This window comes from Carcharhinus amblyrhynchos, chromosome 21 (assembly GCF_965287045.1).
Source record: "Carcharhinus amblyrhynchos chromosome 21, sCarAmb.v2.hapA, whole genome shotgun sequence".
NCBI classification, from domain to species: Eukaryota; Metazoa; Chordata; class Chondrichthyes; order Carcharhiniformes; family Carcharhinidae; genus Carcharhinus; species Carcharhinus amblyrhynchos.
The window spans coordinates 5,731,432-5,756,010 of record NC_137344.1 but is presented as its reverse complement, the minus strand read 5'-3'; the positions used below and the strand labels follow the sequence as shown (position 1 = coordinate 5,756,010).

At 42.7% G+C, this 24,579-nt stretch overlaps 1 protein-coding gene across 2 annotated transcripts in view; it reads left to right on the top strand.

Moving 5' to 3' along the window:
• Positions 1-24,579, top strand: part of cep112 (centrosomal protein 112) — a 468,252-nt gene that overhangs the window by 239,795 nt on the left and 203,878 nt on the right. The gene's annotated exons all lie outside the window — the stretch shown is intronic.

Sequence of the window (24,579 nt, the reverse complement as noted above, 5' to 3'; positions counted from 1 at the left end):
GTAGGGTTCTCTGATCTATGATCCAAGATGCAGGGATGCTTCAGCGTGATTTGGACAGGCTGAGTGTATGGGCACATGCATGGCATATGCAATATAATGTAGATAAATTTGAAGTTATCCACTTTGATGGCAATAATAGGTAGACATTATTATTTGAATGGTGTAAATTGAGAGTGGTGGATACTCAATGAGTTCTTGGAATCCTCGTGCATCAGTCACTGAAAGTAATCACCCAGGTACAGTAGGCAGTAAAGAAGGCAAATGGTATGTTGGCCTTTATTGCAAGAGGATTTGAGTATAGAGATAAGGATGTTTTGCTATAATTGTGTAGGGTGAGGCCACAATGGAGTATTGTGTGTAATTTTGATATCCTTATCTCAGGAAAGATGTCCTTGCTATACAGCGAAGGTTTGCCAGGTTGATTCCTGGGATGGCAGATCTGTCATATGAGGAGAGTCTAAATTGGTTAGGATTATATTCACTAGAGCTTAGAAGGATGAGAGGGGATCTCATAGAAACTTATAAAATTCGAACAGGGTTAGACAGGATAGATTCAGAAAGAATGTTCCCAATGTCCAGAACTAGGGGTCACAGTTTGAGGATAAAAGGTAAACTTTTAGAACTGAGATGTGAAATGTATTCACCCAGTGGGTGGCGAATGTATGGAATTCACTACTGCAGAATATATTTGAGGCCAAAATGTTTTCTGATTTCAAGAAGAAATTAGATATAGTGCTAGAATCTAAAGGGATCAAGGGACATGAAATCAGTGATCAAAATGAATGATAGAGAAAGCCCAAAGGGCTGAATGGCCTACTTCTAGTTTCTATGTTTCTGTGAATCAATTACAGCTGTGTGGAGGGATTTTATACTGAATGAATCAACAAATGAGTCATTCTGGGTTGAATTCAGAGATTAAAAATGGGACAGCCACACTACTAGGTGTGTACTATAGACCCAAATTGTAAGAGAGAGACAGAAGAGTAAAAACACAAGAACACTAATAGTTGGGGACTTCAACTACCCCGATATTAACTGGAATACGAACAGTGTGAAGGGCACAAAATTATCAAATTACAGTCAAGAGAACATTTTTAGCCAATTTCAAGAAGAAATTAGATATTGCTCTAGTGGCTAAAGGGATCAAGGGATATGGGTTGAAGGGGGGGATTAGTATATTGAATTCAATGATCAGCCATGATCAAAGTGAATGGCGGACCAGGCTCAAAGGGCCAAATGGCCTGCTCCTGCTTCTAGTTTCTGTGTTTCTATGTAAGTACATAAAATGGTCGCGACCATAATCTCCAAAGCACACAAAGGAAGCAGGACCAGAGAATATAAATAGAAAGAAATGAAAAATAAATTTGAACCAGATATCAGGAAAATTGGCTTTAATCAAATTGTGACAAATGTTTGGAATAGTCCAGCAAGCAAGAAGATGGGAGCAAAAACTTTGAGGTTATTCCAAATAGAATTAATTGTCGGGGGTTGATGGCCAAATGGCAAATTGTTATGACTGAAATTGTATTCTGTAGGCAATTGGATATAACTGAATGCTGAATAAGGTAAATCATACCAAGAAAAGCTATAAGTGTGAGCATTGCAGAGTGTTGAGTTTAGCCTGTGCAGATATCAAATACTTCTGATTGGATTAAATGGGGTAGAAGGCTTGAGTGGCCATATGTCTCTTGCTCCTATTTTCTTACTTTCTTGTTATTTCACTCTGGTCAACCAAGAGTTAGGGTGACAAAGTGGCGAGCACAGTGGTGCCTCATTGTGCCAGGAAGCTGGGTTCAATTCCAGCCTCAGGTCACTGTCAGTGTGGAGTTTGGATGTTCTCTCCATAGGTTTCCTCCAGGTGCTCCGGTTTCTCCCGCAGTCCGAAAAATGTGCAGGTTATGTGCATTGGCCATGCCAGATTGCCCCTTAGTGTCAGGGAGACTAGTAGGGTAAAATACTTAGGGTGGGATTGTGTTGGTGCGGGCTTGATCGGTTGAATAGCATCCTTCTGCAATGTCAGGATTCTATGAAGAGTAGGTTCTGATGTAAATAATAAAGCCACCAAAAGGGGGTGCGAGATCTTGGGAATGGGAGAATGCAAATTATAATTTGGTCTAATTTAAGATTGGAATAATTCCAGGAGTCGGCTGTAGAGGAACAGTGCTTTATTGTACAAAGTAAAAGTTAAGTAAAACCACAAGCCTGTGGTGAACACAAACAGGTCCCAACTGGGACAATATGATAATGGGCCACTTTATACAGGGCTCAGGGTACGAGTTTCACCTGGTAAGGTAATTACCAAGCACCCAGGAACTCGTACTCTGAGTCCTACAGGGAGGTCAATCAGGGATTGCCCATGTAAGTCCTGGGAGTGATCACAAAGATCAACTATTTCTTTTGTTCAGCTATTATTTATATAGGCAGCATGGTGGCACAGTGGTTAACACTGCTGCCTCAAGTGCCAGGGAACCTGGGTTTGATTCCCAGTTTGGGTTACTGCCTGTGTGGAGTTTGCACGTTCTCCCCATGTCTGCATGGGTTTCGTCCCAAAGTCTGAAAGATGTGCTGGTTAGGTGCACTGACCTGAACAAGTGCTGGAGTGTGGCGACGAGGTGGCTTTTCACAGTAACTTCATTGCAGTCTTAATGTAAGCCTTACTTGTGATTAATAAATAAACTTTAACTTTAGAATGTGAATTCCATCTTAACTGTAAAACAATAAGCACAGATTGCTTTGTTGCACAGCTGCCTTAGCCCTAAAGTGAGAGTGGGTCCGATCTTAATATTTCTACAGCTACAGATTCAAACCTTTAATTACAAGTTGATAAGATTTTTATGAAGATACATTTCCAGGTCCAATTCAAAACAGACACCGAAACTCTACCGCCTTGCCCGCCATGGAATCGGAGCGGGCGAGGGCTGACAATGAAAATAACCAGTGACCTCGGGTGGGAATTTCCAGTCTTGCCCGAGTGAGGTCATAAAATCCCGTGCATTGTGTGAGCACCTCACCTGATTGCTGTTGTTCAAGGCTCAGTACCATCGTCTCAGGGCAGCTATGGATTGGCAGTATATAAGCTTTGTCAGCGTTACCCACATTTCAGAAACAAATAATAAAAGATATTTAATCCCTGTCAGGGTTGCATGAGTTTTCACTTACCAAGTACTGGAGCTGAGAGCGCTTTGGCATGTAGTAATGTTCCTCACTTCCAACCTGTGTTAAATGTTGGGCCAGATTACCAAGTATTGGCCTTATGTGGAATAAGTGATCTTTGAGATTTGTTTTGCTCTTGTGGTGGATCTAGTTTTAACGCAGGTTTTGCTGGACCAGTATGATGGTATCACATTATAAAAGTGTTTGTAACATATAATCCTCAACTTTGAAGCTTCAATAGATGATCAAAGAAAAGGAACGTGTTTCACAGATAGTAATAATCATGCATAGACAGCTGTTTGGCTCTTAGTGAGGGTACGAAATCCTTTTCTTTTTCCCTTTCTCGCTTTCAGCTCTTGCCAGGCCAGACATCTCTCCTGTGGCTGAGTCTGGGCAGATACATACTCTGTTAGTCCCAACTTTTATTCAGCTGCAAGGAGGAGTGTAAAAGTGGCCTGATAACAGCTTTGTCTGCATGTTCTGTCCCTCACTCAGTATGTCTCCACAACAATACAATTGAGATTGGGAATTTAAGATCATGGGACTTAAAACTGAACTCCACATTCATGGCAGCATGTGTTACATAGATAAATTAAACAGAGCTAGGCCATTCATAAGAACATAAGAACTTAGAGCAGGAGTAGACAATTAATCTTTTTCAGCCTGCTAAGTCATTCAGTTTCGATTGTGGCTGATCTCATCTCAGCCTCGTCTCCACCTTCCTGGACGCTCTCCATAACCCTTCATCCCATTACTAATTAAAAACCTATCCTATCTTTTCAAGTTGGTTCAGTGTCCAGCCCTATTTTTAACATTTATTTTATGAGAGTGGCAAGTAGGCTTACATTAACACTGCAATGAGGTTACTGTGAAAATCTCCTAGTCACCGCACTCCGGCGCCTGTTCAGGTACACTTATGGAGAATTTGGCATGGCCAATCCACCTAACTAGCAAGTCTTTCGAATTGTGGGAGGAAACTGGAGCATCCAGAGGAAATCCACGCAGACACGGGGAGAACGTGCAGACTCCACACATACAGTGATCCAAGCCAGGATTTGAACCCGGATTCCTGGTGCTGTGAGGCAGCATTGCTAACCACTGTCCCAACTTGCCGCCCAATTTATCTGTGCTGCCATTTATATTCCACACAAGTCTATCATCTATCTCATTTCAGACTTGTAGCGTATCTTTCTGTTCCCTTTGCACTCATGAACTCTTCTACTTTCCTTTTGAACTCACTGAAGGTTGTATTATATCGGTGTAGGGAATGGTAAAGCTTCAGTTATGATGGGATGCTTCTTTTGAGCCAGAGTCATCTATAATAAGGAAGGGGTAGGATAATTCCAGGGCTTTTATTTGTAGCGGACATAAGAATATGTTTTTTAATTATGATATGAGAAATATTAGCCAGAGAAAATGTTCTGGACCATCCTTCTAATATTGTTATACATTACGAGGGCAGTAATTCCTCCTCAATTCTTGGCAAGGCTTAGGATGGGTGAATATGTTAGTCCTCTAATTTTCCCATCACTGTCCTTTTTGCACACAGTAAGAAGTCTCACAAAACCAGGTTAAATCCTGCAGACTTATTTGGTAGCAAAATCCACTAGCTTTCAGGGCTCTGCCCCTTCGTCGGATGAGTGGGGAGGTCTGATCACAAACAGGGCATATAAAGAGACACACTCAGTTTACCCAATACTGATTAGAATGCGAGTCTTTACAGCTTATCAAGTCTTAAAGGTGCAGTTTGTTTGTGATCAGACCTCCCCACTCGCCTGACAAAGGGGCAGAGCCCTGAAAGCTAGTGGCGTTTGCTACCAAATAAACCTGTTGGACTTTAACCTGGTGTTGTGAGACTGCTTACTGTCTTTACCCCAGTCCAACGCCGGCATCTCCACATCATGACTGTTTGCATACAGACAGCTTTTGGATCTTTAGACAAGAAATGGTAATGAAGTAAGGAGAGATGGGACAGCTCATGTGAAATATTCAAGAACTTGGCATGGGTGATGACTCAGTTGTCCTGAATTGTAGGGGTCATAATAAGTGATAGTATTTCTCATTTTATTGAGTTCCCATTGTAAATATTCAGCACAAGTGGAATTTAAATTTTTAAAATGTGAATATTTAATTGGGGGGCCATGGTAAACCTTTGAAGCAGTGATGGTTTTGCTGCAACTTAAAATGCAAACAGTTTTAGAGACTACCCTGTTGTAGGGAGGAAGTTTTGGAATAGTTCTCATTACCCACTGTCAGAAAGTGCAGCTAAACATCCTGAGACAATGAAAACAAATAGGAGTGGAAATGAGAGCTTAAACCATGATGTCTGCTGATAGGGAGTTTGGGAAATTCACAATCGGTCAGTTAGGGGAGAATTGCAAATCCAAGCGGGGCTGATTTTATATAAAAAATGGGTGTTTTGAGAAATATGTATCTGGATGATTGATTGATCATTGATATTTTCTTTTAACTAGCTTGACTTGTTGTGAAATATTATTATTCTGTTATTTATGCATGTGATCTTTATAGGAACAAAGTTTACAGTGAGAATCTGGTTACTTTCCGTTATTACAGCTCAGCGTGGCCAAAAACAGTAACCTTGGGGTGAAGTAAGATATGTTACAACCAGGATGGAAGGAGTTGCAGTTTATCTAGCCTCACTACTCCACAAGTTGCACCATTAGTTTAAAAGTTTAATTCATTCCTCAAAATGTTCAATTATTTACCTTCAATACTGTTAGATACAGAGTAACAGGCATCTTTCAATAAACTCAGAATGATTGATTTATTATAAAACAAACCCTATAACCTTATTTTTTAAAACAAGTTGCAAGAACCAGTTAACACGCAATTATACTTCGGAAGTATAACTGTCCATTCCTTTTAAAAACACTCACTGCATTAACACACACAAACAAAGGACAAACAGTGAGGATCTCTGGAGGATAGGCTTTATAAAATGAAGGATAAAGCTTGTAAGGTTTCAACGGTGTTGATCTGGAGCTCCATTGTGGTAAATAATTGATTTATAATAAATATAGCCCATGTTATTCACTTGCTGGTCCCAGTCTGGCGCTTCTCACCAGTGGATCTTCGATATGGAGGAGAATATAGAGCTGAATAATTTCTTCTTGGCTCAGCTTAGCACGTTTCTAAATGCAAACAAGCTATACTCAGATGCAGATTCCGTGACTATAGGTGGATAACCGCACACAGAATTTCAGGCAAGACAGGGAGAGTTTGGCAGCCTTCCTTCCGGGCTTATTCCCCAAAACTGAGTTCAAAAACAGTAGTTTAAAACTTAAAGCTCTTCTCCACTAACAATTAAAACAATTGCAGCTCAAACAAACAAACAATTCTCCCCCTCAGGCACTATGCTGTCTTGGAAAAGACATTGGGTGGTATTTTCAATGCAACTGCCGCATGTTTCATGGCAGAGGAGGTGGTCCGCCATTAACCAGCGGTGGGATCTTCTGGTCCCACTGCTGTAACTGGAGTGCCCTGTTGAACGGCCCCGGGAAATTCGGATGATCCCACCGGCACGTATGACCGAAAAATTTTGGCTGTTTTTCTCCCAGTCCGTTGGTAAACTTATGAGGTTTTTGTTAAAAAAAACAAGTGTCCAAATAATGCAATGTCCTTATAAATTAAAAAAAGACTACAAGTTGTGAAGATATGGTTTTCCCAACAAGCAGACTTCTAAAATTTGCAGAATTGTAGTGGCTAGGGTTACCTTTAAAATCCTTACAACCTTCTTATTGCTGATCTCCTCCTAGGATAAATAAATGAAATACTCCATTACCCTGAACTACATAGAATTTCTCTCCCTTTTTATTTCTATTATTGCACAGTACATATTTTCATCCTTGGAGTTTAGTCAGGTGCAGTGGCTTTCTTAAAGGTTAATGCAATGGCCACCTTTGTGTACAGGTGATGGACACCTGTTTCCTTCTACCAAATCAGATCTAGCAGGTAAGGACATACAGTGGATGTGGTGTCTTCCGACCACAAATAAGGTAGTTGAATGCCTTGTTTAAAAGAAGGATCTTCTTTCTATGAATAAATAATGAAGTCTAACAATAACAGTAATAACGATGAAAACAAGAGCACTAATAAAGCAGGTTTTGCTCACAGGTCACCCTCTTGCAGACTCAAAAGCCCACCAAATTTTCTTCCTCAGCCTTCGCCTTGCTCTTCACACCCCAGCATTTCTTTGCTAAATGGCCATTCTCGTTGCACCGGAGACAAACAGCTTCTGTAAATTTGCTATGATTTGATGGTGTGGCCCACCGCATGTAAAACACTCCATTGCTTTCATCTTTTTGCTTGCATCCTCTTTCTTCACTTAATGCAGTGCCCCCACCTAGGAATATCTTCAGCATTGCAGGCAGGAATTTTCATGCCCCCTAAAATTTCTGGAACTTTCATAAAATCAGTGTGGCTTCCCCCAACAACCCTTGCTGGATGCTACCCTCTTGCAGGTGCCAGATTGTGGCAACTAAGGGATTTTCACAGTAACTTCATTGCAGTGTTAATGTCAGCCTTGTGATTAATAAATAAACAATATAAACATGCTTGGAACCCTCAACAAACCCCGGTAAAATGATTTTATAGGAGAAAGCCTTATAATATCACTTTGTACTCACAATGACACTCCATAACAGTGGATCACAGATTTGTAATAAATATAGCCCATGTTATTCCCTGTTACTCAATTGAATTGTAATTTGTGAGACTTACAGTGATTGCATCACAATGATCAATCAATTCTTTCGTGTGAAATCCTAATTCAAGTACGAGGAACGCTATTAGTATTAGCATTGAATGAAGTCATCCTAGCACGAGTCTGGATTTGCTTGTCCTTGTACGTCAAGTCCAAACTGCATCTCTTGATTTAGAAATCAATTGCAATAATTGAAGAGAAGGCAGAGTATTTTACTCCAAAGATCAAAGTGGTGTGTTTCCTTAACTGATTGAATAATGGAACTGGATGATCAGAATCAAATTAACATTAGGGTTTGCTGAAATGTAAAAAGAAATGGGCTCACTTTGAGTAGGAACCCACCTCAGAGAGATGGCATAATATGTTGTTGCTGAAAGGTTAGTACTAATGGAATTTATCCTGCTGGTAACTAAGCACTGCATTTTCCACCATAGAGGACTGGCTGAGGTGAGAAAACTGGCATGCGGCTCTCCAGCTATACAACCGGCTTTCCTCCCCAGATAATCCAGCGTTCTGCAGGCGTGGTCCATGCCGTCACGGTGGCAGGGCAGGGTGATGCTGGCAATGCCCTTTAAAATGATCAGTGCTAAAAAGGAATGCATGCCCCTTTACCCTGCCCCACACACGCTGGAGCAAGCCCCGCTCCACAGATAACCCCCATCTATAAACACTGGGGAAACTGGGGCTGCTTCTGTCAACATTATTTTGCTACCTGTGAAGGTACTGACTAGAATTAGATCTTTCTCTCAGCTCCTCAATAACCTTGAGACTGACACCAAGCCCTCGGTTTGGACTCTGGCTGCGAATCTCAGCGCCTGTTATCCATGGGTGTAAATACTGTTATGGGGACAGTTGGATCACCCTGATGCCAGCCTGGTGTTTGGGGGAAGGAGGGGTGTCACCCAACCATTTAGTGATAGGGAGAGGTTGGCCCTCTGTGTTCGAGTGTTTGGATGTTCCCCTTCTCTGAGCTGTCGGGTGTCCCGATGTCCGTGGTGAAGGGGATCTCTGTGCGGCAGCTCTGTCAGGCTTTGCCACACCAGAGTAGTGCGCTAAGCACATTTAGAGTGAAAACCTTGCTGTGTTTCTGGGGAGAAGCACACCGATTTTCAGTCTGAACCTGACAATTGCTGTTTTTTAGGAAAATTCCACCCTCTGTCACCAGTTCACTCTAGCGTAAGCCTCTCCAGCCAACACTGAGCTGAACCTACAGGAGTGCTTTTTAGGTACCCCTGGAGCCATACTTGCTTAGCATTTTAAGTTGGCCACTCTTATGAGGCATTTGATAGCCTGGATATGAAGAAGCTTTTTGGACTGACAGCAGGGTCAGAGATCATAGGAGACAGACTTAAGATAATTGGCAAGAAAAAAGATTGATGATTCAATAATAACTTTCAAAATGGTATTGTATATGTGAAATTGAATATATATTTAAAAAGGAAAAAAATCAGCATTGTGGGGATGCATCAGAGGAATACAGTATGGCTGATTGGTAGCTCTTCCAGGGAGCTGAGATAGACACAAGGGGCCAAATGGCCTCCTCCAATGTTGTGAGAGTCTAAGCTGGTGTTTTAGTCCCTGGGTCAGCTGGCCAACATTATCAGAAGAGGAATGAGCTTTTTTCCACTAGATTTGGAGGGAGGTTATCACAATGAACTAATGGAATGAATTAGGTGTTATAGTCTTCACATTTTGGTTGCCCATGATCTAAGCTGAACTAATGGTTCCCACAGTTACAGATGCAGGGGCATGTTTGTTTCACACTTGACCCCAAAAAAAGTTTTATGTGACAAGTAACTAAGATACAGGATTTGAACTATTTCACTTTCACCCACAGTACAACTTGTTGGGATGCCAGCTGTTGCCTGATGTGATAGTTTATTATCCTCAAAACTAGTTGCAGCTGTTTTTTTAGAGATAAGGAGGATGTTCTTTGGTATGAGAGCTTTAACTGGGGTTTATTTGAACTTTACTGTCAGTGTATGTGTGAAGGTACCAGAGCTTGGAAATAATATGAAGTGAGGAAGAATTAATGACAACTTTCACCGTCTAAAGAAAAATCAGGCTGAGCTTCTCATACTTGGGATTTTATCACAGTGCAAGATTGTGATGTGTGATGCAGACTGTTGACCTGTTCGCAAGCACGCTACAGAGCCTGCTTATATTCTGTTACTTTGAAGGCAGCTTGATGTTGTAGGAACTGGGGGAGAGTCTGTATATTCATGGTAGAGAGTAGTCAATATTTACAGCAACCTGTGACAGAGGACATTAAAAAATCAATCATTGAATGATATCCTGGATTGCATCGGTTAATAATTACAAACCTCGCCATCCTTCCTGTTGCGGATTATAATCTGAAATTCTTGATGAGATCAATGCCTTGTAATCACTCCCAGGTATGTAAACGGCACAAATTCTTGAAAATCAACTGCAAATAATTTCCCCAAAACCTGCAGTGATGAATCTACAGTTGCTAATCAAGTGTGAATGTCACCCAACAAAAGCAGACCTACTATTTTCTATACATGGCGTCTACTAGCAGGTGCCATGGGAATTTAAGTCTAGTGTTTTATCACTCTCTTGTACAGGAAATTGCAATCCTCTCCAGTGTTCGAGAGAATTTCTGATCTGCAATCTAATTATGGGGTTCCAGTGGTTTATTATAAATTAGCCAAGCTTTGCTGTGCAATTCAGGATATCCTCTGTACTCTGTTAGATTACCACCTTGCTGTTAATTCAAAGGTATTATTTTATGTATAAACTATCACAGCCATTAATTAGATGCTCCCTCCAACTCTCCTGGTTATGTATCTGACTTAATAGATCAATGGTGGGATTTTCCGGCTGTGTTCGCACCAAAACTAGAGAACTCCGCCCGAGGTCAATGGACCTTTGTGTGGTCTGCCGTGGTGGGCGGGATGGGAAAATTCCTCCCAGTGCCTTTATGAAGTTTTTTTGTCAGAAGTAGCAATTCTGTGGTAAATCCACTTAGTGCAGCTGTTTAGCACATTCTACATTGAAAGCCTGCTGGGGTAAGGAACTTTGTGTTGGAAGGTTCTTGGGATCTTGGCATTACCGGCCTGCTGTGAGTCCTGCTGCCAGGACTGAACCTGTGCAGATGGACAGCAAAACTGTGGCAGGGATTTTACTGGCAGTGACCAAACAAGTGTCCACCTCCCATTGACTAATTAGGGATGGTGACCTACCCCTTCAGTCAGAGCAGCTGAAGCTCTGCATGTTGAGACACCCTTGAAAGGCCAGTTCAGATTTTTTTGAATGAGCTGGACCAGGTAGTCTGCCCCTGCTGATTGGAGAAGTGAATTCTCGAGTAAGGCTATTATAATTTCAAGGATGTCCATTGCTGCTGAGGTGTTCCATGTGCCCCAACCTCCACAGGAAGACACCTGAAGGTCATCTTGATGTACCTGGTGTTTTCCCAATGCAACAGGAGGTTGTTCTGATGCTGGGAAAATTCCAGTACCATGCTAAAATGGCCATTAATAGACTGTCTGCCACAGGTTGTCAGACTGCATTGCCATTCCCATCTTTGGAAATATCTTGGGATGCCAGGAAACATCAGACATCCTTCCTGAGTCTTTGCCACCGTTTTGCCACTGCCTCTACCTCCCAGCCCATTTCTCAAGGAGCTGCTAAAATTCCAGCCTGCAACTCTGCAACCTGGATTCAAAGTGAAGATGTGCAGCGCAGGAGGATTGGCCATGCTGAATTGCCCCTTAGTGTCCAAAGGTTAGGGTTATTAGCTGTGGGGTTACAGGGATACGGTGGGGGAAAGGGCCTGGGTGAGATACTCTGTCATAGAGTTGGTGCAGACTCGATGGGCTGAATGGCCTCCTCCTGCTCTGTAGGCATTCAATGATTTTAAATCCTCTCTGCCTGCTAAATCTGAGCAGTCTCAACTCATTTCCAGTGGACATGACAACTTCAGCTTTCCTTTACTTTCACCTGAACTTGGCAGTTTAACACGAGTTTGTATAAGCAATAGAAAAACATTACATTGGGTGTAGAAGAAATTCTATTCTGACATTAGACATGAGTGACTTTATCAGAGTGTAGTGAAGAGAAATACTGAGATGCGCCTGACCTGAGTGCTTACTACTGACAGTGTTCCAATCCCCAGTACTGCACCCCATACTTCATAGGCACAAAAAAATTCACAAGGGGAAAGACAAAACCTGGTCAAATAAGACCTTGGGGAGTGAATTTAATGTTTGCTCTTGTAATAGATGTAAGATTCTGCAGCTTTGATTAAAAAAACATAAAACATCATGAATGTTTGATAGCAAGTTCTTTTTGGTCTTTTATAATTAGCTTGATTATGGGGCTATTTGTAGCATTGCTTGCAGGGTATGAGAGAGCAGAATAATAAGTGGCTAGCAGTTAATTACTAGGTCGTCCTGGTGCCATCTTGAAGCACAATGGTGAAGCTCGTTCAGAACATCCACAGGAATGTGATGCTAACTTCAGGAAATGATACCAATATCGAACACCTCAATGAGCATCTGGAAGAGAAAGAGTAGGGTTGGGAGCATGGCTTTGGCAGCTTTGCTGATTACCAAAAACCCTTTCCCGTTTATTTCCACCAATTTTTAACATCTTGCTTTCCTCTTGCCCTCTTCTTCCTCTCTCGAAATTCAATCCTTTTAGCTCTCTTTCTGCTATTTGTGATGATGTGGAGTTGCCTGTGTTGGACTGGGGTAGGCACAGTAAGTTTAAGTCCAACAGGTTTATTTGGCAGCACGAGTTTTTGGAGCAGCGCTTTTGTGACTTTCCATCATGAACACCAAATGATCCATTTCTTAAGATTGAGCAGTGGAAGTATTTGAAAGATGATTAATGAGTCTGAGCCAAGACAGCCTATAATGATATATTAATGGGGTTTATGGGGTGCTCAATTACTGAAAAATCAGTGGTTTGGATTGTATTGTGGGTTCCACCTGAACCAATTACCTTTCTTCCTATTTCAGATGCTGACTGACCTGTGTACTATTTCCGGCATTTTCTGGTCTTATTTTTATTTGCTAGGGCTTATACAGGCAGCATGCCACAGTAGTTAGCACTGCTGACTCACAGCACCAGGGACCCGGGTTCCATTTCTGGCTTGGGACACCGTCTGTACGGAAACTGCACATTCTCTCTGTATCTGTGTGGGTTTCCTCCGGGTCTCCAGCTTTCTCCCCAGTCCAAAAGGCGCGCTGGTTAGGTGTATTTGGCTAAATTCTCCCTCAGTGTACCCGAACAGGTGGCAGAGTATGGCAACTAGGGGATTTTCACAGTAACTTCAGTGCAGTGTTAATGTAAGTCTACTTGTGGCACTAATAAATAAACTTTCAACGTGTATTACACTTCTCACACCTCTCAAAAATCTCTGCAAAGTTGTTCGCATTATGACTAATTATTTTGAAATGTTGTGACTAAGATAATGTTTATGCACAACTGGATCTCTCACAGTCGGTTGAGATATATGAACAACTAATGTGATGAGGCTGAGGGAAGAGTGTTGCCCAGGATGGAGTTGACTTCTCTTTTAATAGTGATGTGATCATTAATGCTGACTCGAATCAAAGGAATGGAACCTTGATTTGGTTTCTCATCTGAAAGGCAGACCCTTTGACCTTTCATCACCTGCTCAGTATTGTCCTGCAGTCTCAGCCTAGAACATCATTGAATCCTGAAGCAAGATGCAATCCCATGACTTTTTGACTTGGAGATAGTCGCCCATCAACTATCTCCAGTTGATGGGAGATAGTTGTATTATTGTAGATGTATTATTTAAAAGCAAAATGCTACAGATGCTAGAAATCTGATATATAACAGAAAATGTCCTGTGGAAGAGTCATTTGGACTTGGAGCACTGGCCAGGATTTTACCAGCTTGCCCCTCCCATCGATGGGCAGCGCAAGCTGGTAAAATTGTGCAAGAGCCAAGAACTCAGGATCACACTCAGTTTCATGGCTCTCCCAATCTTATGAGAGCCGGAATTCTGGCAAGAGCAGCCTCTTGCCAGAAATGGGTGAGAGGCTGAATAAGTTATGTTAATGTATTGAGATGCTGATTTAAATGTTATTAGCGAGCTCGGTGCTGAATTGTCCAAATTCGTTTGCCTTTATGACCTCGCCGGGAGAGGTCCTCTCTGGCAAGGAAACCACCTGCTCCCTATGAACGGGGAACAGTCATGTTGGCCCCTCCGGAAGACTGAGAGCAAGGCTCGACAGGTTAGATGCGAGAAGGATATTTCCCCGACTAGGTGATCTGGAACCAGGGGATACAATCTCAGATTAAGGGGCAGTCTATTACTGGCTGAGGTGTGGAGGAATTGTTTCACTCAGAGGAGGATGAATCTTTGGAATTCTCTGCCCATAGGGCTGTGGGGGGTCAATTGTTGATTGTGATCAAGACTAAGATTGGTAGATATCTACATATTAAAAAACATCATGAGATACAGGAAAATGGTGTTGAAGTATGGTGTGTTGAAGTATGAAGAATGGTGTTGTCTGACAAATTTACTGGAGTTCTATGAGGATGTGTCTAGGGCGGTGGATAGAGGAGAGCCGGTGGATGTGGTCTTTCTGGATTTTCAGAAGGCGTTTGACAAAGTACCTCACAAGAGGTTATTGCAGAAGGTCGAGGGACATGGAGTTGGGGGTAGGGTGTTAGCGTGGATAGAGGATTGGTTGTCAAATAGGAGGCAGAGAGTGGGGGTCAACGGGTGCTATTCGGATTGGCGGATGGTGACTAGTGGAGTGCCCCAGGGGTCGGTGCTGGGGCCTCAGCTTTTTACCATTTATATAGATGATCTGGAGGAGGGAACCGAGTGTAGGGTGTCGAAATTTGCTGATGACACCAAGATTGGTGGAACGGCAAATTGTGCGGAGGGTGTGGAGAGTCTGCAGAAGGATCTAGATAGGCTGGGCGAATGGGCCAGGAAATGGCAAATGGAATTTAATGTTGGCAAGTGTGAGGTGGTCCACTTTGGTAGGAATAATGGTAGGAAGGACTATTACTTACGTGGCGAAAGACTGCAGCTGGCGACGGTGCAGAGGGACCTCGGGGTCCTTGTGCATGAGTCGCAAAAACCCAGCTTGCAGGTGCAGCATGTGGTCAGGAAGGCGAATGGGATGCTGGCCTTCATAGCAAGGGGGATTGAATATAAAAGTAGGGAGGTTTTGCTGCAGCTGTATAGGGCATTGGTGAGGCCGCAGCTGGAGTACTGTGTGCAGTTTTGGGCGCCGCACCTGCGCAAAGATATTTTGGCCTTGGAGGGAGTGCAGAGGAGGTTTACTAGGCTGATACCGGAGTTGAGGGGGTTGAGCTATGAGGACAGGCTGAATAAACTAGGCTTGTACTCGTTAGAGTTTAGAAGAATGAGGGGAGATCTCATTGAGATGTATAAGATGATGAATGGGATGGATAGGATAGAGGTGGAGAGACTCTTCCCGCTCAAAAAAGACAGTAGGACTAGGGGGCACAGCCTCAAGATAAAGGGGGGGCGGTTTAGAACGGAGTTGAGGAGGAACTTCTTCACTCAAAGGGTGGTGAATCTCTGGAATTCTCTGCCCATTGAAGTGGTGGAGGCTACCTCGCTAAATATTTTTAAGACGCGGGTTGATGGGTTTTTGATAAGAGAGGGGATTAAGGGTTATGGGGAGAGGGCGGGAAGGTGGAACTGAGCCACGACAGATCAGCCATGATCTTATTGAATGGCGGGGCAGGCTCGAAGGGCTAGATGGCCTACTCCTGCTCCTATTTCTTATGTTCTTATGTTCTAAGTAGAAAATCAGCCATGATCTCAATTTAGCTCACCTAATTTAGCAATGAGGTGAGATTGAGTAAACTAGGTTTGTTCTCCCTGGAAAGACAGAGGTTGAGGGGCCACCTAATAGAAGTTTATAAAATTATGAAGGGCATAGATAGGATGAACAGTTGGAAGCTTTTTCCTAGGTCAGAAATGACAAACACAAGGGGTCACAAGTTCAAGGTAAGGAGGGCAACGTTCAATACAGATATATGGGGGACATTGTTTACACAAAGCATGGTGGGGGCCTGGAATGCACTACTAAGCAAGGTGGTTGAGGCAGACTTGCTAGGATCATTTATCTAGATAGCCACATGAACAGATTGGGAATAGAGGGATACAAATGGGTGGTCTAGTTAGGAACACATGATCGGTGCAGGCTTGGAGAGCCAAAGGGCCTGTTCCTTTGCTGTATTGTTCTTTGTCTTTGTCTTTGTCTTTGAGTGGACTCGAAGAGCTGAATGGCCAACTCTGCTCCTATTTCTTATGTTGAATTTCTCTACTCTGCTAAACTCCCAAATCTGTTCATTGTGCTGTGGAAAAGTATTCCTGCTCAAGAAGAGGAAACATTGTAGAGTATGTTATCGTCATACTCCCAGCAAAACCTGCCAGTGCTCAGCTGAACTGCTGTGATAGGGGTCTGCCAGAGAGTCATCCATTTTCCGAAGGCTAACTCATCATGTTGTCATGCTTTGGCTTGCTTCAGGAAACATGGGCCATTTTGTGCTTGGTAAGACGTAACAAGTGGTCTGCCACAGGAATCAGTGCTGGAGCCTCAACCTTTTACAATTTACATAACCAAAAGAGAAAATGCTGGAAAAGCTCGGCAGGTCTGGTGGCATCTATAAGGAGAGAAAAGAGTTGACGTTTCGAGTCCAGATGACCCTTTGTCAAAGCGGCCCTTTATACATAACTTGGATGAAGGGATTGAAAATATAGTTGCTACATTTTCTGATGGTACAAAAATAGGAAAGTAAGTTGTGAGGAGGACATAAAGAGGGATCGGGATAGGTTGATTGAGTGAGCAAAGATCTAGGAAATGGAGTATAATGTAGGAAAATGTGAAATGTCTATTTTGGCAGGAAGAATGAAAAGGAGCATATTGTCTAAATGGTAAGAGATTACAGAGCTCTGAGATTTAGAGTGATTTGGATATTCTAATGCATGAATCACAAAAGGCTAATGTAAACATACAGCAAGTAAATAGGAAAGCTAATAGAATATTATTGTTTATTGTGAGGTGAGTTGTGGGAAAAGCTTCAGCTAGACATGGCATTGGTGAAACCACATCTGGTACAGCATTGGTCTCCTTATTTAAGGAAGGATGTAAACATTAGAAGTACAGAGAATGTTTACCAGAAAAATGCTTGGAAGGGGTGGGTTGTCTTATGAGAAAGGGTTGGAGAGGCTAAGCTTCTACCCATTGGAGTTCAGAAGAGTAAGAGGTGACTTGATTAAAACATACAAGATGCTAGTGGTCTTGGATGTGGAAAGGATGTTGACTGTTGTGGGAGAATCCAGAGCATGGTGTCAGTGTTTAAAAATAAGGGGCCTCCCATTTAGAGAGAAGGAGAATGTTTTTCTCTGAGGGTCATGGGATTTTGGAATTTTCTTCCTCAAAAGACGCTGGAAGCAGAGGTTTGGAATATTTTTAAAGAGGTAGATAAGGTTATCAGAGTAGGTGAGAATGTGGAGTTGAGGTTGCACTCAGATCAGCCTCCATCTTATTGAATGGCAGAGCAGGCTCAAGGGGCTGAATGGCCTATTCCTGCTCCTAGTTCATATGTCCATCTGTTTGCTGTGTGACATTGCTACTGCCTTTAATGACATAATAACAACTGTGGTACACCAAATGTAATTCAGTGTATGAAGCACCGGAGATGGATTGATGCCATGATAAGGTACATTACAGATGAAGTTAGGAAACACTTCTCACAAATTGTGGTAAAAGTTTAAAGTCTTTCTGCAAGCAATTGATGTTAGCCTATTTATTTAATTTTAAATTAAAGATTGTTAACCAAAGATATTAAGGGATTTGGGTAAAAAGCAGGTCTGTGGAGTTAGACCACAGAAAAAACATGATTTTAGTGAATAACAGAACAAACTCAAGGGACTAAATAACCTGCTTCTGATCAAATATTCCTTTTATGACCACAAAGCATTCTGCACTAGGAAGGGATAAAAGGTGGCCAGCAACACATTTCAAGCCTATAAAGAAAAATTGGTGCAGATCCTTAAACTGCAGATATGCTGCCTACTGCTTATGGAGCTGTGCCAAGTTGGTGCAGCAGCCAGCTTTGTTTAAATGACTTTATTTTCCAGTTACAGTCACTGCCAATAAAGGTGCATCTTGAAATTGCTGTACTATGTTTTAGCCAAACATACTCATTGCAAGATACAGGGTGGCTCAATCATGTGCTGCCAATAATACACATGTATTTGTACATAATTGGCTGATGTGCATCTGGCCAGGAACACTCTCTCATCAATAAGTTAATACCTCAATTATTTTTAGCATGATTTCATTAGTGTCCACTTTTTGTTATCACATATTGGGTTATTGGAAGAAAGGGCACAATGGGGAATAGTATGCCTGTATAGCTACAAATGTTTAATTATCTCAATGGATAAACTCACCATGGACCTTTGTCTCAAAAGCATGCTGCATTGCTTTCACAATGACTGTGCAGTATCATGGATCACATATGCATAAGTAACAACTTACTGTGTCAGTTTTTTAAAGATGATGAGGCCGCAGCTGGAGTATTGTGTGCAGCTCTGCTCACCACATTATCAGAAGGATGCAATCGCATTGGAAGGGTTGCAGAGGAGATTCACCAGAATGTTGCCTGGGATGGAATATGTAAGTTATGAAGAGAGGTTCGATAGGCATGGGTTGTTTTCTCTGAAGCAGAGAGGACTGAGGGATGACCTAATTGAGGTGTTCAGGATTATGAGGGGCATGGACAGAGAGGATAGGGAGCAGCTGTTCCCCTTAATTGAAGGGTCAATTACGAGGGGACACAAGTTAAAATTGAGGAGTGGGAGGTTTTAGGGGCGATTTTAGGAAAAAGCTTTTTACATACAAGGTGGTGACAGTCTGGAATGCGCTGCCTGGGAGAGTGGAGGAGGCGGGATGCCTCACATCCTTTAAAAAGTACCTGGAAGCACAAAAGGTTGCTTCAGAAGGTTAGGGGGCATGGAGTTGTGGGTAAGGTGCTAGCGTGGATAGAGGATTGGTTGTCTAATAGGAGCAACTAACCCGAAAGCTTGTGAGTCTATTATCAAATAAATCGGTTGGATTAAAACCAGGTGTTGTCAGACTTTTTACTGTGTTTACGCCAGTCCAATGCCGGCATACCCACATCATGTCTAATAGGAGGCAGAGAGTTGGTATCAATGGGTGCTATTCGGATTGGCGGTTGGTAACTAGTGAAGTGCCGCAGGGATCGGTGCTGGGGCCTCAGCTATTTACCATTTATATAGATGATCTGGAGGAGGGGGCTGAGTGTAGGGTGTCGAAATTTGCTGATGACACAAAGATGAGTGGAAAAGCAAATTGTGCGGAGGGTGTGGAAAATCTGCAGAGGAATCTAGATAGGCTGAGCGAGTGGGCGAGGACCTGGCAGATGGAGTACAATGTTAGCAAGTGTGAGGTTATCCACTTTGGCAGGAATAATAGTAGGAGGGATTACTATTTAAAGGGCGAAAAGCTGCAGCATGCTATGGTGCAGAGGGACCTGGGGGTCCTTGTGCATGAGTCGCAAAAACCCAGTCTGCAGGTGCAGCAGGTGATCAAGAAGGCAAATGGGATGCTGGTCTTTATAGTGAGGGGGATTGAATATAAAAGCAGGGAGGTCTTGCTACAACTGTACAGGGCACTGGTGAGGCCGCAGCTGGAGTACTGTGTGCAGTTTTGGTCGCCGCACTTGGGCAAGGATATTTTGGCCTTGGAGGGAGTGCAGAGGAGGTTCACTAGGCTGATACTGGAGATGAGGGGGTTGGACTATGAAGAGAGACTAAATAGATTGGGTCTGTACTCATTGGAGTTTAGAAGGATGAGGGGGGATCTTATTGAGACGTATAAGATAATGAAGGGGATGGATAGGATAGAGGTAGAGAGATTCTTCCTGCTCAGAAAGGACAGCAGGACTAGAGGGCACAGCCTCAAGATAAGAGGGGGGCAGTTTAGGACGGAGTTGAGGAGGAACTTCTTCATTCAAAGGGTGGTGAATCTCTGGAATTCTGTGCCCGTTGAAGTGGTGGAGGCTACCTCGCTAAATATATTTAAGTCACGGGTAGATAGGTTTTTGGTAGGCAAGGGAATTAAGAGTTATGGGGACAAAGCGGGAAAGTGGAACTGAGCCACTTCAGATCAGCCACGATCTTATTGAATGGCAGGGCAGGCTCGAAGGGCTAGATGGCCTACTCCTGCTCCTACTTCTTACGTTCTTATGAGTACTTGGCACACCATAACATTCAAGGCTTTAGGCCAGGTGCTGGCAAGTGGGATTAGATGGGCAGATGCAGACTCAGTGGGCCGAAGGGCCTCCTCTGCACTGTAGTATTCGTGATTTTGTAAAACAGGGAATGACAGCCTTCCCAATAGCCTCATGGAACAAGGCATGACTGTGTAGTCCTGAGTTAGACCAGTTTTATTTCATGGTGTGCAGAATTAGCCTAACATTGGCAGCTAGAATGCAGCAATTGCCCAGAAACGAAGAATGGTGGTGAGTGAATCACCCAGAGCTGTGGTGAATGAGAATAAGATCAAGCTCAGCTGTAATTCTCCCTTTAAACCCCTTGGTTAAGATGGTACATACTGATTATCTGTTTGAATGAAGTGTCAGAGGTATTTCATCACTTGTGGAATTATACCTGGCAAGAATTGATGCCTTCAGGAGAAGGCAGAAAGGAGCGTTTTCCATTATCTGTCCTTTTCAAATTGCAATGCGTTAGAAAGAAGAATAATCACAATAAGAACTGATAGTATGTGTTACCGACAGAAGAGAGAAATATTGCCTCAATTGCCTCTCCGTGAATGTCCATAAGCAGGGATGTTTTTTGATTTTCTTAAATAGTTGACCCTGGCATGTTTACCCAAACCCTCAATTTCTGTGATTCAATTTAATAATAACTCACAGCAGACTCCAGGGGGGCAGGGGGTAGTGTTTTCAACTTCACAAAGGCAGGGATGGCATGGTGGCACAGTGGTTAGCACTGCTGCCTCACAGCACCAGGGACCGAGGTTCAATTCCTGGCTTACGCCACTTTCTGTGTGGAGTTTGCACATTCACCCTGTGTCTTTGTGGGTTTCTTTCAGATACTCCGGTTTCTTCCCTCAGTCCAAAGATGTGCGGTTAGGTGGATTGGCCATGCTAAATTGCCCCTTAGCGTCAGGGGGACTTGCTAGGGTAAATGCATAGGGCAATGGGGATATGGCCTGGGTGGGATTGTGGTTGGTGCAGACACAATGGGCCGAATGGCTTCCCTCTGCACTGTGGGATCCTATGGATTCTAAAGACACACTTATATACAGTAAAACAGGATAGAAAAGAGGAAGATTTACAATTATGGACAACAACTATAATAGTACCACAGAAATGAATATTAGTTCATATGATTTCTACTGTCCAAGGAATGAAAGTCTAGAGGGTGTTTCCTTTGTGATGGAGTCCAGTCCAGATGAGTTTTCAGTCGGAGACAGCAACATGGAAACCTTTGAAGCGAAGGGCTATGCAGCACTGTGTGTTTTCTGTGCTTAGACTGGTAATGATCAGAGACTGTTAACATCAAACAAGCTTCGAGGAGATGAGACATAGTGGCTTGGTCAGCTGGGAGCTTCTGGAGTTCTTTCCGGCTGCTGCTAAATCAACAATCTGAGCTATCAGGTTAGAAATAGATATAGAATAGACCCAAAAGGCTGGAAGCATGCACTCATGTGAAATGGTCCATTAATTACTTAATTGCAGCCTCACAAGCAGGTTCTGTGCTACTGGTCAAAATCAATTGTTTCCCTTATGAGTGAAACGCTGGCTGTTAACACTTCTTCAAGTACACCAAGTTTTGATGTGATTGGCCTGACTGTTTGTCTGTCAGTCATCTAGTTTTGTGATTATAATGTGACCATACAATGGAATGTGAGATTCTGTAAGATTGAATCTTCTAATTTCTATTGCTTTCTCCCAGAACAGATGGGATGGTCAGTCTTGAGTCATGTGACCTCTTGCAGTCATTTTGTAGTTCCACAGAAGTCCAATTAAAAATAGCAAAACAAGAATAAAGTTTAGATACACAGTTTTGATTTTGTTCCAAATCTTATTGCCATAACTTGTGATGAAAGTAGTTTGGATGAGTTACTGAAACCTAGAGAGCAATGGAATTGAATTTAACAGGGCGGCACAGTGGTTAGTACTGTCGCCTCACAGCAGACCCCCAGGGACATGGGTTCAATTCCCAACGTCTGGTGACTATCGGTATGGAATTTGCATGTTTTCTCCATGTCTGCGTGGGTGTCCTTCGGGTGCTCCAGTTTCCTCCCACAATCCAGAAATGTGCAGATTAGGCAGATTGGCTGTGCTAAATTGCTCTTTAATGTCAGTGCGATTAGCAGGGTAAATACCTGGTGTTATGGGGATTGGGTGGCATTATTGTCGGTACAGACCCAAAGGGCTGAATGGCCGCCTTCTGCACTGTTGGGATTCTATGATTAACCCAGACAAGACAATCTGATGTAATAATTGTTATTTCAGCCTGAGGTGTAATAATTCCTGCCTTCCTAATGGCATCTCATATCTCAATGTCTCATTTCTCAGCCAGAATATCTTTGTTAAATTTTGAACTGATATTTTGGTAAAACAGTGGAAAATGTTTTCATGTAAAGTGTGCCTCTGTTGTTAGCTAAAACTGTTGTACAATCAGCGCTGTGACACCACATTACGCTTTGGTCAGCATTCCACTGCCAAGCAGCTTCTGCATTGATATCCAGATTTTCCTCAAATCAAGGGCGTAAGTCGAAACGGTGAATCAAAAGATCAAACACTGAAGAAAGTTGAAGATTGAAAAATAACTGTCCAAAATTTTTAATATTTTCATTAGCCATTGCTGCGTATGTAGACCTTGTAACATTCATTTACGTCATAGTTTGATATATAGTGGGGTTTGCTTGCGGGCTCTTTGTATCTCCAGGGAAGTTAGAATATGGCCTTCCGTCACCTTTAGTCCTTTGCATAGTTATTGCTCTTTTGCCTCAATTCATGATTTGATTGCTGTGGGGTGTTGACCAAGCCGAAGTGCTATATTGCTTCCTCTTTTCCTTGCTTTCCAGGAAAAGATAACAAAGTTGAGTACTTAGTGGCAGGGTTTCTCCACTGCTACACTATGCAAGTATAAAATTCTCATTAAATTGGAATTAACAGTGTTGGATTTTCTTCCAGTGGCGAAACCCACTTGAATAAACTCCCACGGTTGAATCCAGGAGCTCACTGTGTAGTTACAGACCAGTATTCTATCATACAGGGTTTAATGTACTGCAGCATTCCTTGAGTCATTGACGGAATGTTAGTGAGCACTACATTTGTACTATGTCTAAAAAACTCAGAAGCATGAACGTCAACACTGTGTACGTCCTAGCTGTTTGAAGTTATAGTAGCAATGTTTGAATTTGAATAAAATGCAAAATACTGCAGAAGCTGGAAGTCAAAAATGAAAAGAATACAAGCTGGGAAAACTCAGCAGGTCTGACAGTAATGAGGGGGGAACGGAAGTCAGTCACTCAATCTTGTAGGTTTAAGACCCTTACAAATGTATAGGCAAGAAAAGATGCACACAACCACCTAACCTTCCCCATAAACTTGCCTTCCTCAGGTCTGACCTACTGAGCATTTGCTCTCACTTTTTGAATTTGAATACATGGCACATCAACAGCAGTACTGTTAGAGCCAGCAGCACTTACATTTAAAATGTATCAAAGCAGCATTCCCATTCCCTGCAGAAAAGACGTTTCAAAGGAAAATCAGACAGTCAGACAAAGGAAGGAATCTAGAGAAGTGGAAGTGTGCAAATTAATTTCTTATTAAAGATTGCAAAAGCCGACTTCAAAGGTGCTGTCATGAATGAAGAATCCAGTTTAGATGTTTACGCTTTGCTGTACATACCCTTTGAATTACTCATTGATTTCCTCTCACTGACCATTTGTTACAGCAGAGCCACTCTAGTCTGCATTGAGCTTTGGTGATATCCTGTCTTTCTGTAATACAGCCAGTTGCTGGGAATGGTTGGTGCTTCCTCTTGCTCCTGTAAATGATGCCATTCAGAGGGGGAATTGCACTTTGTGTAAAATATAGGGATGACTGAAAGGCACCTGTGGTTGTTCAGAGCGCTCCTCTAATGATATTTATGATTGTGTGATAATATTGAGGGATGTCATATTCATCCATGGGAACCAGTAGAACTGAATTCAGTCCTGCCTGGGCGGCATAGTGGCACAGAGGTTAGCACGGTTGCTTCACAGCGCCAGGGTCTCAAGTTCAATTCCAGTCATGAGTCACTGCCTATGTGGAGCTTGCACATTCTCCCCATGTCTATGTTGGTTTCCTCCAGGTGCTCCAGTTTCCTCCCACAGTCCAAAGATTTGTGGGGTAGGTTGATTGGCCATGCTAAATTGCCCATCATGTCGGGGGATTAGCAGGGTAAATGCGTGGGGTTGCGGAAATAGGGCCTGGGTGGGATTGTAGTCTGTACAGACTCGATGAGCCAAATTGCCTCTTCTGTAATGTAGGGATTCTATTCTATGATCTAAGTCCTTATCTGATGTCCCCAGGTGCAAGTCCCGCTGAGCCCTGAGACCACAGTGCCTTGTGATGGTAGTTGTAATGTCTCAACACTAAAC